This window comes from Bombina bombina, chromosome 9, assembly GCF_027579735.1.
Source record: "Bombina bombina isolate aBomBom1 chromosome 9, aBomBom1.pri, whole genome shotgun sequence".
NCBI lineage: Eukaryota > Metazoa > Chordata > Amphibia > Anura > Bombinatoridae > Bombina > Bombina bombina.
In genome coordinates this window covers 174,622,646-174,639,779 of record NC_069507.1, presented here as the reverse complement: position 1 = coordinate 174,639,779, position 17,134 = coordinate 174,622,646, and the positions used below count along the sequence as shown (strand labels likewise).

At 35.8% G+C, this 17,134-nt stretch overlaps 1 protein-coding gene across 5 annotated transcripts in view; it reads left to right on the top strand.

Annotated features, from left to right (window-relative positions):
* The window catches only part of LDB1 (LIM domain binding 1), a 490,040-nt gene that overhangs the window by 364,444 nt on the left and 108,462 nt on the right, over nucleotides 1-17,134 (top strand). The window contains exon 1 of one of the 5 annotated variants that reach the window (XM_053692497.1): nucleotides 5,372-5,774. The exons of the other annotated variants lie outside the window; for them this stretch is intronic. The gene's annotated coding sequence lies outside the window, so the exon portion shown is untranslated. Of the gene's footprint in view, nucleotides 1-5,371; nucleotides 5,775-17,134 lie in introns of those variants that run through there. 5 annotated transcript variants of the gene reach the window in all.

The following is a 17,134-nucleotide window of genomic DNA, read 5'->3' as shown; positions in this document are numbered from 1 at the left end:
TAACCAAGCCCCAAAATATCAGATGTAGACTGAAGTCTACAGATTCCTGCTTGCTCCCGTTTATGTAATCTGTCTTTTCATATGCAGGAAAGGTTTGCTCTTCCTGCTTTCCCAGACAATAGCTTCAAAGTAAGTCTTTAAAAGGGTTTATACTGGATTTTTAGATCAGTATCTGTGCATGTCAAGAACATGTAGCAGAGGTTACCCATAATACCCTTGCAATTATAGTAGTGTCTATTACATGCAGTTATATGAAAATTGGTGTGTTATGTCCCTTTAATTGCAGCTGTATGGTGATTTAGCTCTGTGTTGTCAATAGGGTGGTAAGCAACACATTTTTGTATTGTTTCTGTCCAGCCATAAATCCACAGAATAATCACTGCCCATAGTTTGTATTGCAACTTAAAGGGACATGAAACCCAAAGTTTTTCTTTCATGATTTAGATAGAACATGCAATTTGAAAAATCTTTCCAATTTACTTCTATTATCTAATTTGCTTAATTGTCTTGTTGTTCTATGATGAAGGAGCAGCAAAACACTACTGGGAGTTAGCTTTAAGCTAATGAAAATATGCATATATGTGCAGCCACCAATCAGCAGCTTCTGAGCATACCTAGGTATACTTTTCAACAAAGGATAAAAAGATAACTAACCAAATTAGTTAATAGAGCATGTAATTTTAAATAACTTTCCTATTTATTTCTGTCTGAATATTGTAAGAAAAAATGTGGGTTTAATGTTCCTATAATGAAATTGTAGTGTTTTCACTAAAGTTTTGTTTAAATAATTAAAGATTTACTCGTTTGGATGTCACTTACTGTAGCGGTAACTGAATCTTTATCAAATATGTGTACCATGTTAGGAATCATATTTTCTGTCAGAGCATCAGTGTTAGGGGGACACACAGTTTGCTGTGAGAATGATCTGAACTCTTTTAAAACCCAAAAATGTGTGTGTGTAAAAATATTCCTATGGTTTACTCGTCAGGGGTTAAAAGCTACTAGACCAGAGGGAAAAAGTTAATTGTCCACTCAATGTAGAAAAAAGCCAAATTTCTAAGTTGTCTGGGACTAGTGGACCTCTGGAAATTTTAAGCCCTATGTATACACTCACCAGCCACTTTATTAGGTACACCACCTTGCTAGTACCGGGTTGGACCCCCTTTTGCCTTCAGAACTGCCTTAATTCTTTGTGGCATAGATTCAACAAGGTGTTGGAAACATTCCTCAGAGAGTTTGGTCCATATTGACGTGATAGCATCATGCAGTTGCTGCAGATTTGTCGGTTGCACATCCATGATTTGAATCTCCCGTTTCAAAACATCTCAAAGGTGCTCTATTGGATTGAGATCTGGTGACTGTGGACTCCATTGAAGTACAGTGAACACATTGTAATGTTAAGAAACCAGTTTGAGATGATTTGAGCTTTGTGACATGGTGCATTATCCTGCTGGAAGTAGCTATCAGAAAACGGGTACACTGTAGTCATAAAGGGATGGACATGGTAAGCAACACGACTCATTTAGGGCGTGGCATTTAAATGATGCTCAATTGTTACTAAGGGGCCCAAAGTGTGCCAAGAAAATATCCCCCACAACATTACACCACCAGCCTGAACCGTTGATACAAAGTAGGATGGATCCATGCTTTCATGTTTATGCCAAATTCTGACCCTACCATCTGAATGACGCAGCTGAAATCGAGACTCATCAAACCAGGCAACGTTTTTACAATCTTCTATTGTCCAAGTTTGGTGAGCTTGTGCGAATTGTAGCCTCTGTTTCCTGTTCTTAACTGACCGGAGTGGTACCCTGTGTGGTCTTCTGCTGCTGTAGCCCATCTGCTTCAAGGTTCGATGTGTTGTGCGTTCAGAGATGGCATTCTGCATCCCTTGGTTGTAACGAGTGGTTTTTTAAATACTGTTGCCTTTCTATCATCTCAAACCAGTCTGCCCATTCTCCTCTGACATCTACAAGGCATTTTTCGTCCATACAACTACCGCTCACTGGATATTTTCTCTTTTTCGTACCATTCTCTGTAAACCCTAGAGATGGTTGTGCGGTCTTCGCCCTGTCTAGATGCCTAAATGCATTGAGTTGCTGCCATGTGATTGGCTGATTAGCAATTTGTGTTACCAAGCAATTGAACAGGTATACCTAATAAAGTGGCCGGTGTGTGTGTATGTGTATGTATGTATGTATACATGTATGTGTATGTGTGTGTATATATATATGTATATATATGTTGTTGTAAAGTCTGAGAGTGCTAGTCCTTTTCTGACATAAAGTCATCGGTTGGCTGATAGATTTTGAACAAGTTTGTCAAGCTCTGTCCTGAAGTATTCTTAAATCTTACCCTGCATCATGTGACCTAGTAATTGCTTTAATATCTGTCCCCCTGGCTACAGCAAAGATATGATAAACAATATACATGGGGTATATTTCTGGACTGCAAATGTTGCTAACAAAATGACAGTTTTATATGTGGTTTTTTTGTTTGTCAATGTTTTACAGTGCATTGATTAATTCCTGATATATTCTATGTATATAAAAACAAGTATTATTTTTTGTTTATCAGAAAACATCATTAGAAAGCTAAGCATTTTCATTTTCAGATCATTTCCGAATGAATCCAACATTGCCCCTTGCTGTGTTATGGCTAAATCGCTAGATTAAAAACAGTACAGGTTTATATATAAACTGTAACTAATTAGATACATTTGGACCTTCTTCTTCCTACAGTTAAAGCTACCTAATTAAACATGTCTGTACAAAGTTTAGAAATCATTTAAAGGGATATGAAACACAAAAATATTCTTTTGGAATTTAGACAGAGCATGCAATTTTAAACAACTTTCTAATTTAATTCTATTATCAGGTTTTCTTTGTTCTCTTGGTATCTTTTGTTGAAAAGCAGGGCCGTAAGCACAGGAGCCTGCCCATGCCTAAAGCACTATATGGCAGCAGTTTTTCTACAATGTTATCCATTTACAAGAACACTACTGCCATATAGTGCTCCAGTCACCTGCCTAGGTATCTCTTCAACAAAGAATACCATGGGAATAAAGCAAATTTCCAATTTGCTTCCTTCATTTGGTATCCTTTGTTGAAAAGCATACGTAAGAAAGCTAGGAGCTGAGAGCTAGCTGCTGATTGGTGGCTGCACATATGACTTTTGTCATTGGCTTACCAATATTTACATTTGGCTCCCAGTAATGCATTGCTGCTCCTTCAATGAATTACACCAAGAAAATAAAGTAAAATTGATAATAGAAGTTAATTGGAAACATTTTTAAAATTTTATGCTCTGTCTGAATCACAAAAGAAAAATATTGGTTTTCGTATCCCTTTAATCCATGTCTATCATACAGAATTGTAGAGATTTGCAGCTACAGATTAGGTAAAGCTGGAATGTCCACATTAAAGAGATATGAACCCCAAACATGTTCTTTTGTGATTCAGAAAGAGCATAACATTTTTAAAAAAAAGTTTCCAAATTACTTCTAGTATCAAATTTTTCATTTGAGATTTGGACAGAGCATCTCATTTTAAACAACTGTCCAATTTACTTCTATTATTTAATTTGCTTCATTCTCTTTGTATCTTTTGTTGAAAAGCATACGTAGGTAGGCTCAGAAGCAATGCACTACTGGGAACTAGCGATTGGCTTTACGTATACGCATCTTGTTATTGGCTCACCCGAGGTGTTCAGCTAACTTCCAGTAGTGCACTGCTGCTCCTTCAACAAAGGATACTAAGAAAATTAAGCAAATTTCATAATAGAAGTACACTGCAAAGTTGTTTAAAATTGTATGTTCTATATGAACCATAAAAGGAACGTTTGAATGAAAATTGATGATTGAGGTATGTTTAAAGGGACATGAAAATAAAAATTACACTTTTGTGTTTGAAATAGAGCATTGAATTCTAAGAGACTGTTTAATTTACTAATGTAATCAAATATATTTTGTTCTCTTAGTATCCTTTGTTTAAAAGCATAACTATGTAGGCTCAAGAGTAGCAATGCACTCTGGGAGCTAGCTGCTGATTGGGTATTCTTTGAGTTAAGTCGAGTTAGGTATTAAAATATCACTTGACAGCCTAACCTTTCAAACTGTAAAACTGCAACATTTCAAGATACATTCTGATAATATTCTATTGAAAAATAGGTTGAACTTAATATTTGTGCATCAAATGAGTCAAGATGAAATTTGTATTATTAATATATAAATACATTCATTGTACTTTTTAAAATGTAAGCTATTTCTCAGAAATTATTTAAAGGAACCTGCTAATTATTCTGTATGCAGAGTGTATGCACCAATCAGAGGCTGTGTACACTTCTAGATAATATATAGTAAGGTATGCAGGGGCTATAGTACCCCATAATGTACTGTATTGGAGTACTTTATGTACACAATGCTTGTTAATGTGACATTAGAGTGTATGCACCAATCAGAGGCTGTGTACACTTCTAGATAATATATAGTAAGGTATGCAGGGGCTGTAGTACCCCATAATGTACTGTATTGGGGTACTTTATGTACACAATGCTTGTTAATGTGACATTAGAGTGTATGCACCAATCAGAGGCTGTGTACACTTCTAGATAATATATAGTAAGGTATGCAGGGGCTATAGTACCCCATAATGTACTGTATTGGGGTACTTTATGTACACAATGCTTGTTAATGTGACATTAGAGTGTATGCACCAATCAGAGGCTGTGTACACTTCTAGATAATATATAGTAAGGTATGCAGGGGCTATAGTACCCCATAATGTACTGTATTGGGGTACTTTGTGTACACAATGCTTGTTAATGTGACATTAGAGTGTATTCACCAATCAGAGGCTGTGTACGCACCCAGACAATATATTACAATATAGTAGCCTGTAACGTTCTGTAATGTCACTTTAATATAATTATTTTACTTTTAAAGACTGAAATAAATCCGAATAAAACATATATGCAAATAAAGCCTTTTGTGTAGTAAATTAAAATGTTATGTATACATTTTATACATTCTAATTTATAGTATTGTTATTTTATGTAGTAAGCACCCTGTGTTTTGAAAAGCTTGCACTCTAGATATGTTATTTTGCTAGTGACAACAGATCAGTGCACATTTCCTCCCCCCCCCCCCTTACTCTGTGTACACAATGAGAAAGCAGAGGATAACCTCTTTCTCTGTGTGTTGTCCTCTCAGCCTATGACTGCTCCAGTTCCCTCCCAGCCTCTTCCTCCACCTCCTCCCCCCTGCCTTGTATTCATGAGAGAGGATCAGCCCTAGAGAGCAAGCAGTAAAGGAGGAGGGGGAGGGTACAGGGACAGGCCACCTCCTGGGCCTCTTTGTGGGAGACACAGAAAGGGGGGTGTGTGGGAGTGAGGGAGCACTGCCAGCTTCAACACTCAGACTCCTGCAACAACCCATTAGAGGGCCCAGCAGCAAGGAGCAGCCTGGCGTTTGCAGGAGCAGCCATTGTTGAGAGGCAGAGGGGAGAGAGAGAACATTGCAAACAAAGAGAGTGAGAGAAAAGAAAGGGTTTCCTCTACCTCTCAGCCTTCCTGTTTCCCTCAGGCTGCCATTACCTTTACTTCTAGCTAGGCCTCAGCCTGCAAGTCTTCCAACCTTTTCCTCTAGTTTTTTTTCCCTTCATGTTAGGTGGAATTTTTCTTCCAGACATGTTTTAACTCCATTTGGCTCTGATTTTTTTTTTTTTTTTTAATTTTATTTTTCCTCCCCAACTCCTGTAGCTGCTTTGTTTCCTTAGGTAAGTACATGCATGCTTTACTGTGCAGGGAAGCCACTGGCTTATTTAAATGCTTTCATGAGGTTATATATTTAGCTTTTTTTTGTTATTTCATTTATGTATTTTTTCTCAAACCTCCATTTGCTTAGTTATGAGTTATATCTAGATTGCAAATACTTGTATGTGTCATTTTAGTTTAAGCAATAAAATACCATTTTTGCAAGGAAACCCCCTTATTATGAATGGGGTTGGAATCACCCTCAGTGCCTCACCTTAGTATTTGTTTTGTATTGTAGTTTACCCATTGGGAGTTATCCCAGGACAATCCCAGTATATAAAGTTTTGTGTAATATTGATTTGTTGTGACTATTTATAAATAGTGTATGTAAACTTTTGTATAAGATTCTGTGCTGGTGACTTAGCCATACCTCACTGTATATATACACTGTCATGACTGTGTGTCTATCATATTTTGTATAGTATCCCCACTGTTTAATATTTATTTATTTTATGTGTTTTTTATTTTTTATATATATATATTTTTAAATATAAAATGTCACTATAGAGGTTTAAGTAGGCAGGATCAAGTCCATATGTTTGTGAATTTGATTTATTTTTTAAACATACAAATTGTATGGTTTTAGATATTGATTTAAACTTCCTAATAGGTTTTTTTTTTATATATATTATTAATTTTTGTTTTGATGGATGAAAAGTTGTGTTTAGTTTAGTTTTATTGTATTGTGAAAAGTAGTGATATTTTTATATGAAATTTATTTTTCTTTCAATAAATTGTGTTTACTGGATGCCAGGAATTATTACTATTTATAAGTGGCAATTGCTAATAATTACAAACATGAGATTATAAACTCTATGCTGCATATTCAGGGTCACGTTGGGCATTTTATAGTTTTGAAACCGGATGAACAGCAAAAATAATTTATACTTTATTTTAAAAAATATATAACCAGATCTCATAATTTTACAATCACTTTGCTTTGTTGCATTTTTACTGTATCAGCAGTGACCTGATGCTGATATTGGCGTCTGTGGGAAGGGAAGTAAAGTTGCCTTGATAATGTAGGTGTATTTGAAACAGCTGGATGTCTTGCACGTCTCTGACAGGAAAGAGTTAACGAGGCAGCTCAGAGGAAATGATGATAGTGGCCCCCACCCCCTCTGCATTTCAGACCCATCCCCCTTTTCTGTTGCTTTCCTACATCCTTTATAATCTCTGCATGGTAAAACAAATGAGAACTTAAGGTTCATTCATACGCAGAACTAGTTGTTTTCACAAAAAAAGGCTAAATAACATTCTATTTGTTAAAACAGATCTGTAATTTGTGTGTGTGGGGGGGGTTCTATTTTGGAATCATTAAGTCCTCTTTTTTTTTTTTTTTTTTTTCTCCATTATATATTGCAAAACAGGTTTATTAAATAATTACTCTTACTTTGTATTATAAATTAGACTACATTTGTTTATACAGATATAAATAATATAATATGTCAATGTAAATTCTTTTAAGGAACGCATGTGTATAGAAATATTCAGAAATAGGGGTTACTGTATTAATAATATTATTATTATTCTTTAATACATTTGTAATCAGCTTCTCGGATCTGCCAATTTGTAAAGCAATTGTTCACATATAAAATAGTCTAGCACACACTAGTACATTTTTTATTTTTCCCATCTAATTGTAATTATGTGTAATACACCTGCAGTGTAATTTTATGATTTATATTGCCCGCTTTTTCTGTAATTAAACTCCTCAAAATTTGGGGTTTTCCAATGCCCACAGAGAGGTTGGAAACCATCTTGTCTTGTTACTGCGGAAATCTTTGCAGTGATCGCTTGGTTTGTGTAGGAGCTAATTTATATCTGTCACTAACTGGCCACAGCAAGGGTGATACGATAAACATAATCAAAACTTGTAAAGGGTATGTCCCTGGGCAGCATAACATTGCAAATTTGGTAATAAATTACAGATTTTAAATGCTCTTAATCTCTTGCAGACGTTAGGACGTTCCATGCCATCCTAACTGCGCTGGGGTTTAGCGTGTTACAACGGCATGGAACGTCCTAGCCATTTGGCTGTCCTGAAGCCAACAGCGCTTTGTGAATGGGATTGTGGTCTGGAGGGTGTGCCTAGCGTCACAGGGTCACCCCCCTGACCCAATCCCATCATTGAAATCTCACGTTCGCATACACGATCGCGTGATTTCAATTTGTATACATCGTTTTCCCGATGTAGACAAATGAACCCAGTCATGAAAGGGTTAAACATGCATATTTTTATTTCTACAAATTGTTTGCTGACGTGTGTGTGTGTATATATATACATACATACATACATACATACATACATACATACATACATACACTCTGCTCCTTTTCAACTTTATGCTGTTTAAAAATAAACAGTAATCTTTTTAAATACAGATGTATTTACTTTTCTTTTACTGCTAGGTGACATATTTTCTTATAGGGATATAAAAGAACAAAACAAAAATTTTGTTATTCAGACAGAGCATACTATTTTTAAAAAGTTTTTTAAAGGGACAGTCTAGTCCCTTTAAAGTAGTAAACTTTCATGACTCAGATAGGGCATGTCATTTTAAACAACTTTCAAATTTACTTTTATCATCAAATTTTTGTTTAGTTCTCTTGGTGGTATTTTTGAAAGCTAAAACTGGGTAGGCTCAAACTGATTTCTAAACTGTTGAAAATCGCCTCTTAGCTCAGAGCATTTTAAAAGTTTTTCACAGTTAGACAGTACTAGTTTGTGTGTTTTATTTATATATATATATATATATATATATATATATATATATATATATTGTGCTGACTCCCGTGGAGTTATTTAGGAGTCTGCACTGATTGGCTAAATTGCATGTCTGTCAAAAGCACTGAGATAAGGGGCAGTCTGCAGAGGCTTAGATACAAGGTAATCACAGAGGTAAAACATTAATATAACTGTGTTGGTTATGAAAAACTGGGGAAAGGGTAATAAAGAGATTAGGTATCTTTTTAAACAATAACAATTCTGGTGTAGACTGTCCCTTTTAAGTTGCTTCGTTTCTGTGATATTCTGTGTTGAAAAGATACCCAGGTAGGCATCTGGAGCACTAAATGACCAGAAATAGTGTTACCATTTAGTGCTCTTGCAAATGGATACATTTTTGTAAAACTGCTTCCATATAATGCAACTTGTACTGTTTAGAAAGATAGATAATCCCTTTTATTACCCATTCCGCAGTTTCATAACCAACACGGTTATATTAATACACTTTTTACCTCTGTGATTACCTTGTATCTAAGCCTCTGCAGACTGCCCCCTTATCTGTTTTTTTGACATACTTGCATTTTAGCCAATCAGTGTTGACTCCTAGGATTGAGGATGTTATTTATAAAGCACACATGGACTATCACTGTCTGTGAAAAAAATGTCAAAATGCTCTTGGATAAGAGGCGGCCTTCAAGGTATTAGAAATTATATGAGCCTACCTAGGTTTAGCTTTCAACAAAGAATACCAAAAGAACAAAGCAAGTTTGACGATAAAAGTAAACTGGAAAGTTATTTAAAACTACATGCCCTCTCTGAGTCACGAAAGTTTAATTTTTACTAGACTGTCCCTTTTAACCATGCAATTTTAAACCGCTTTCCAATCTTCTTCAGTTATTAATTTTGCTTAGTTCTCTTGGTATCCTTTGTTTAGAGTAATCCTAGGTGAGCTCAGGAGTCTTTGCAACAATGTTTATAGCAATGTTATACATAGTTACAAACATTGCTTCCATAGTGTCTGTAACATAGTAATTATCTTATCATGCACTTATTTTTTTCCAGTGCTATTCGTGTCAGACCAAGCCTGCTTCACACTGTATCACGTGGATTGTTGCCTTGCTACCTGTCAGGTTAAGCAGTGCGTTCTTCTGCTGCGATTGGCAGGGCTGTGTATTTTGCTGTTCAGAGCCCTGCAAGCTGCACTCATCTTTCTCTGCCTTTTTACAAACCCCAAACGTTTCCATCACCTGTGATTTATGAGGTTAGAACCTCCTATTTGGTTCTTCACAGTCAGGATTTTGTGTATCTCTGCTGCTTAGTAGCTGAAGGCACCGTGATTCTTGCGTTAACCACGTCTCCCACTACATGCTCAGCTTTCAAGCAAGCGTTTTGTTAAATGATGCTGAGCGATAAGCAAGCTGTGCTTTTCAGTGATGTTTGTGTGAGCAGTGGTATTATCTGATGCTGACATTGTGATAGCGACAGCCAGGAGGTAAAATCACTGTTATGGTTATATTGTACAAGATAGGTTAGTAAGCTTATAGTTTATCCACCCTCTTTAGAGTTGTAAATACTGTCAGTTGTACAATGATCCAGATCTTCAATAACAGTGCAGTATCTGTATTATTGGCGATAACACTAGGAATGGTACAGATACTATAATATTTGTGCGATTCTTTTCTTTCTTTTTTGTCGAGGACAATAGTCTTGTCTATTCTATTGAGTTGACCAAACTTGAAAAATGTTGTTTCCTCTTTAGAAACAAAAGGAAAATGTGAGTTGTACAATTTTGAGCTACATTTAAGTTTAGATTGTATAATATATTTATAAACAATATTTAGATTATACATTCTATCACTAGAAGTTGCTAGTCTATTCAAAAGATGGTCAAAAGCTAATTTCCTTATTGGTTGTTTGGTGGATGATAGTTCTCTTGTTTGTTGTGATTTCCCAGTCTCACAATAGGGGGAGATAGAAAGGGGGGACGGGGAAGGGTTCGTACAGCTTTGAATTGGTATATTTTGAAAAATCTATGCATAATGAATATGTATATAGTGTGTGGTATAGAAATAAAATTAAAAAATATATAACTTTCTCTCTTTCTCTCTTTCTCTCTTTCTCTCTTTCTCTCTTTCTCTCTTTCTCTCTTTCTCTCTTTCTCTCTTTCTCTCTTTCTCTCTTTCTCTCTTTCTCTCTTTCTCTCTTTCTCTCTTTCTCATTTGAATTCAAAGTAAAAGACTGGTAATATTTTAAGCTTATCTGTGGTCACTCTCTCCATCTGCCTACTTTTTGTTCGTTCAGTTGGTTCACCCTCCCTCTTCTGTTTCACTCTTTCCAAACTGTGCCAATCTGTCCAAATTTGACCTTATATGACCTGGCAACCCTGTGTATGTCCCACTGTAACTCTGGAACGTGCATATCTTTAGATCAGGCTACAGCTTTGTCATGTCCTTCTATTAAATGTATTGGTATGAGCAGTTTGTTGAACTCATCTACTTAAGAATGATCTTCTTTGCTCCAAGGCAATTAAATCATTTATTACTGTAGTGTCAGGCACCCTAATCATATGGTCGCTGTTAGGGTTTTCCCTGCCCAGCAAGCTGCTGACATTGCACAATAAGCAGCATTCAGTGGTAGAAGATAAATGATCTTGTAATATATATAAACATGACCTAATACGTTTCATAAATTTTCTTTATGTAAAATGATTTTATGTTGGGGCTAGATATCATCTCTGGCACCTATAGTCAGAAGAAACTAAGGCACCTTTGTGCATTTTCTTCCGATCTGTTCCGATTGGCTCGTAAGAGTTTAAAAGCCACAGGTGCAACCTCCAGTATACAATGGGATGTTCCAGATTGAAATAAGAGGAAAAAAATGTCTACCAAATCTAAAGCAATAGTTTGTAAAAGCAAGGACAATAACTTTCTTAGAAGCGGAAATCCTGTTCACATTGGAGATTGATAAGTGCAGTAGAGAATTGATGTAAGGATGGGTTAATTAAAGAGATTGTGATTGCAAGGGGTTTGCAAGCTTTTTCTGCAGTCTTGAAATAAATATATGTGGAACGTGATAATTTAACCAAACAAGTTTCAAAATGTTTTCCATCTAAAGGGGAGGAGAGTCCACGGCTTCATTCATTACTTGTGGGAATTAAGAACCTGGCCACCAGGAGGAGGCAAAAACACCCTAGCCAAAGGCTTAAATACCTCCCCCACTTCCCTCATCCCCCAGTCATTCTTTGCCTTTCGTCACATGGAAGCAGTTTTTGGGAGAAAGGTGTTGCAGGCTGTGGTGACCTCAGATTAGGGTCCGCATTTTTTTTCATTCAGTGCCCTCTAGAGCTTGGGTATTTGTTCCCACAAGTAATGAATGAAGCCGTGGACTCTCCTCCCCTTTAGATGGAAAACATAAATTATGCTTACCTGATTATTTCATTTCCATCGTGGGGAGGAGAGACCACGACTCCCGCCCGTTGCTCTGATGGGCGGACCTAAATGTAGTTTGTTCTTCTGGCACCATTTATATATACCCTGATATTTCTCCTACTGTTCCTTGTTCCCTCGGCAGAATGACTGGGGGATGAGGGAAGTGAGGGAGGTATTTAAGCCTTTAGCTGGGGTGTCTTTGCCTCCTCCTGGTGGCCAGGTTCTTAATTCCCTCAAGTAACGAATGGAGCCGTGGACTCTCCTCCCCACGATGGAAATAAAATTATCAGGTAAGAATAATTTTAAGTTTTTAGAGCAGCCAATACAGACTTGTTAAAGAAGTAGACATAGCTATCCACTGGCTCAGAGGCGCAACTTTTCTTCACTTTCTGCAATGAGATTTTTTTAGTGAAATTTTTTCTGCAGGCCATTTTTAAATAAAATAACATTTTAAATTAGATTTAAAATTACACCACGGCACCAGTTCAACTGCAATGTGTTGGTTAACTGCAGAATAAAGCAATTTTTAATGCTTTATAATATAATTGCATTGCAAATTAGCTGCATACAAAAAAAAAATAATTTTTAAAATGTCTCTTGAATAAATCTGTTTCCTTTTTCTCTTTGTCTAACATAGAAATGTAATAATACAAAAGATGCAATGCTCATGCTAACGTCTTGCATTCAGAATAAACCGCTTTGCAGACTGGGAAAGGCTAGGGGGTGGGTTTGAAAAAAATCTGAGAGCCAGTCAACAAGCAATATACTGCTCCTTTGAGCACTTTGCTCTAGATGCATTGTGTTAAGGAAAACTTACACACTGCAACCAGAGCACAGCTCTGTTTGAAGAGAACTGTCTAATGTGGAGCAGCACTACAAAGTTCAAGCACTAACCGTTCCTGCATGTGTCCTGTTCTTTCTGCAGACATGCTGCATTTTCTGCCATGACATCTCAGATCACTGTATGTTCTGCCTTGGGGGGCCACTGGCATTATGTTACCGAAGGTATCATTGTTTTGCATTTCCTTAAAGGGATGTTGTACACTATATATATTTTTTTTTCCATAAATGTTTTGTAGATGATCCATTTTTATAGTCAGTCTGGGAGTGTTTTTGTAACAATGTTTTGCTTACTTTTTAATAACATTGTGCTGATTCTCAGACTCCTAGCCAAGCCCCAAAGTATCAGATGTAGACTGAAGTCTACAGTTTTTTGCTTGCTTCTGTTTGTGTAATCTCTCTGCTCTTCCTGCTTTCCTAGACCCTTTCACTGGCTGTCCCAGCCTAACCTCATCAACAGAGCTAAGCTGGGAGTAAGTTTTTAAAAGGTTTATAGTGGATTTTAGACCAGTATATGTGTTTTATTTGCTATCGTAGTGTCTATTACATGCAGTTATATGAAAATCTTTGTGCACTGGCCCTTTAAAGGGATATGAGAAAGGAATTATACTTGAGAGTCTTCCCATTTCTGGAGCACTAAGTGGCAGCATTATTTCCGGCATTATAGTACTTTAGATGCCTACCTAGGTATCTCAACACAGAATATCACGGGAACAAAGCAAATTTTATAATAGAAGTAAACTTGAAACCTTTTTATTTATTTTTATTATTATTATTATTATTTTTTTTTTTTTAAATGGTATGCTCTGTCTTAATCACAAAAGACAATTTTTGTGTTTTCATATTCCTTTAACCAAAGCTATTTAGGGACAGACATGTAGCCAGGGGTAGGCTTATAAAGCCTAGCATGTGCTCTTTCAGCTCTAAGAAATAGAGAACTCTTTCTTTTTCAGACTTAAAGGTACAGTCAAGGCCCTATACATCGTTTTGATTACTTATTGTTATATGCCAGAGTAGCATGCTGCAACTGGTCCCACTACTATAAAAGTTAAGACTAAGGGGTAGATTTATTAAGAGGCCAGCGGACCTGATTCGCTATAGCGAATCATGTCCGCTCAACCTCGCTAAATGCCGACAACATACGCTGTTGGCATTTACCTTTTGCACAAGCATTTCTGGTGAAATTTTTGTGCAATGCCGCCCCCTGCTCACTGGCAGCCAAGGATGATTTCAGTCCGCCACCTAAAAGGTGGTGGGGAAGTTATGGAGCAGAGGTCTTGCAACCGCTGCGTCTTGACTTCCGTTTCAAGCGGACCTGAAAGGATGGGGATCCGAAGTAGCATCCGCTGCTTAATAAATGGACCCCTTAGTGCTATTGCATTGTTGTTTTTTTATCATGTATTTGTTGATTATATTTATTGGTTCTTTAACCCTTTCCCGCCAGAACTAATTTGTCTACAAAGGAAAAAAAGTTCAGATATAAACAAATTGAAATAATGCGATCGCGTGATTTCAATGATGGGATTGGGTCAGGGGGGAGTACCTATGATGCTAGGCATGCCCTCCATCCTGTGATCCCATTTACCAAGCCGCTATGGCTTCAATACAGCCGAATGTCGTCACGGCAGGAAAGGGTTAAGGGATATGCCATTGTTTATAATTAGAGTTGTACTAATATATACTGAGGTCTATATACTGATCCATATGGATTCAAATATGGTTGGGTTGTAGCAGTCCTTTGAAATTAACAGTAAGGAGCTTTAAGTACAGCTCATTTTCTTATTAAAGGGGCACTAAAGTCAAAATTAAACTTTCATGATTAAAATCCAGCATGCAGTTTTAAAGAGACTTTCCAATTTTTGTTTCCATTATCAAATTGTCTCTTTATATGCACACTTTATGATGCAACAGCCCTTACGGAGTATGTGCACAAGTTCAGTGTATATGTATGAGTCTGTGATTGGCTGACTGGCAAATTGAAGTACATTTTGAAATTTGCCAGAAAAATAAAAACGGCTTATTAAAATTCTGAGTAAGTGCTATTGTGTTTTTTTTTTTTTTTTTATTATTATACAGTTGTTTATTATCCAATTCTAATGTATTTAATGGTCCTTTTAAATGTATCAATGCTCTATGTAAACCAGCAGACAGCAAGGCTCTGTAATGTTTCATATAGAAACAACCAGTATCAATAGAATCTCTAATTGAAGTAAATACAAATGTAATCAGTGTTACCACATTTTAACTTTAGTTGTTTCTACTATATTTCTTTCATATATAATATCTTAAAGGGACAGTCAACCATAGAATTGTTATTGTTTTAAAAGATAGATAATCCCTTTATTACTCATTCCCCAGTTTTGCATAACCAACACAGTTATATTAATGTACTTTTTACCTTTGTGATTACCTTGTATCTAGGAACCTTCTTCCAGCCCCCTGATCACATGACTGTGACTGTTTATTATCTATTGTCTTAAATTTAGCATTGTATTGTGCTAGATCTTAAATAACTTTCTGTGCCTGAACACAGTGTTATCTATATAGCCCACGTGTACTTTCTGTCTCTTTGTGTTGAAAAGAGATTTAAAAGCATGTGATAAGAGGCAGCCCTCAAAGGCTTAGAAATTAGCATATGAGCCTTCCTATGTTTAGTTTAAACTAAGAATACCAAGAGAAAAAAGCAAATTTGATGATAAAAGTAAATTGGAAAGTCAATTAAAATTAAAAGTCCTATCTGAATAATGAAAGTTTAATTTATACTTGACTGTCCCTTTAATCAATGGTCTGGCTCAAAAATATTTAAATAGATTACCAAGATGGAAGAGAGATGTCTCTTTGATTACTATAGAAGAGATTGGGGCAAGCTTTGGATTGGCAAGAAAGGCAGCCTATATGATTTCTTAGAGAGAATTTCATTGCAGACTTTTAAATAGGACGTATGTGACCCCTATACAATCCAGTAGATGGTCTCCAAATTCCATAGCTAAATGTACGAGATGCAATAATATACAAGCAGATTTAATGCACTGCTTTTGGCTTTGTCCAAAAAATATTCAGTTTTGGGCTAAAATAAGTTTTTGGTTAAGCAGAGCTTTAAATCAAGAGATTAAATTAAATAGTGAGGATGTGATTTTTCTGTGTAGCTCGGACAAATATTGAAACTTAAATGATTAATCTCTCTCTATTTTGGCAGGTTGAAATCTTATTCTGGCCTGGTGGTAGGCTAAGAATACGCATTGTTTTTGTTCTATTTAAAAACCTGATGGATAAACTGTCGATTCTAGAACAGTCCTTTTTATTCAATATCTCTGATTAAAAAAAAAAAAAAGATTTGTACAAATGGGAAGAAGTGATCAGATCATACCCATTGGAGATACAATTTAGTTTTGCCCTTAGGAAGTCTAATTTATTTATGCGTTGGGCTAGGGAGGGAATACTCCCAGCAGAATGAGCGATGGGTGGAGACTTTGAGAGCTAGGTAGCCGGGACACGGGAGAACGTGTTTTTTATTTTATTTTTTTTATATTATTTTATATATATATATATATATATATATATATATATATATATATATATATATATATATATATATATATATATATATATATATATATATATATAATATAATATAATATACATTTTTTACATTTTTTTTTTTTTTCATTATTTAATATCTTTAGGAGTTGGGAGCGGTTCTTTTTAGTTGGGTCAAATCCCATCTCGATAAAATATGATTAATACCATAGGTTGTTTACAAGTTGAAAGAGAGATTTTATTTCATATTATCCTATCGTCTTCTTAAGACATAATGTATTATAATTAGAACTACATATATTAATGTCATTTTGTTTTGGATGTATCTATAAATCTGGAAAATAAAAACTTTATAAACTTAAAAAAAAAAAAACTACAAATTAGTTGTTTCTAGATTTATTCTGTTTCTAGCACTTTAGGCCAGTGGTGTCCAGTCTTTTAATTTCAAGTGAGGCAGTGAGCCAATAGAAATTTTAGTGAATATACACTTTTATTTTGGTCAGAAGTGGCCCATGTGATTTGCATAGAAGAGGACAAGCACTTCCTCCTTGGTTTCTTTTGTTGAAAAGCAAGGACTTAAGGGTTAAACTTTCTTTACCCTTCCTGCTAGGTGCTACCAAACTTAACATAGAAAAATGCTAACTTTCTCCCCAATAACGACACAGGCACCAGTTTTTGAGAGAAAAATCCCCCTCCACAACTGGGGACTGGTTGCATTTATTTAACAAACAATAAATTTGACTTTTTATTCACTTATAAATAACATTAACATTGGCTGGCAAGATTTCCC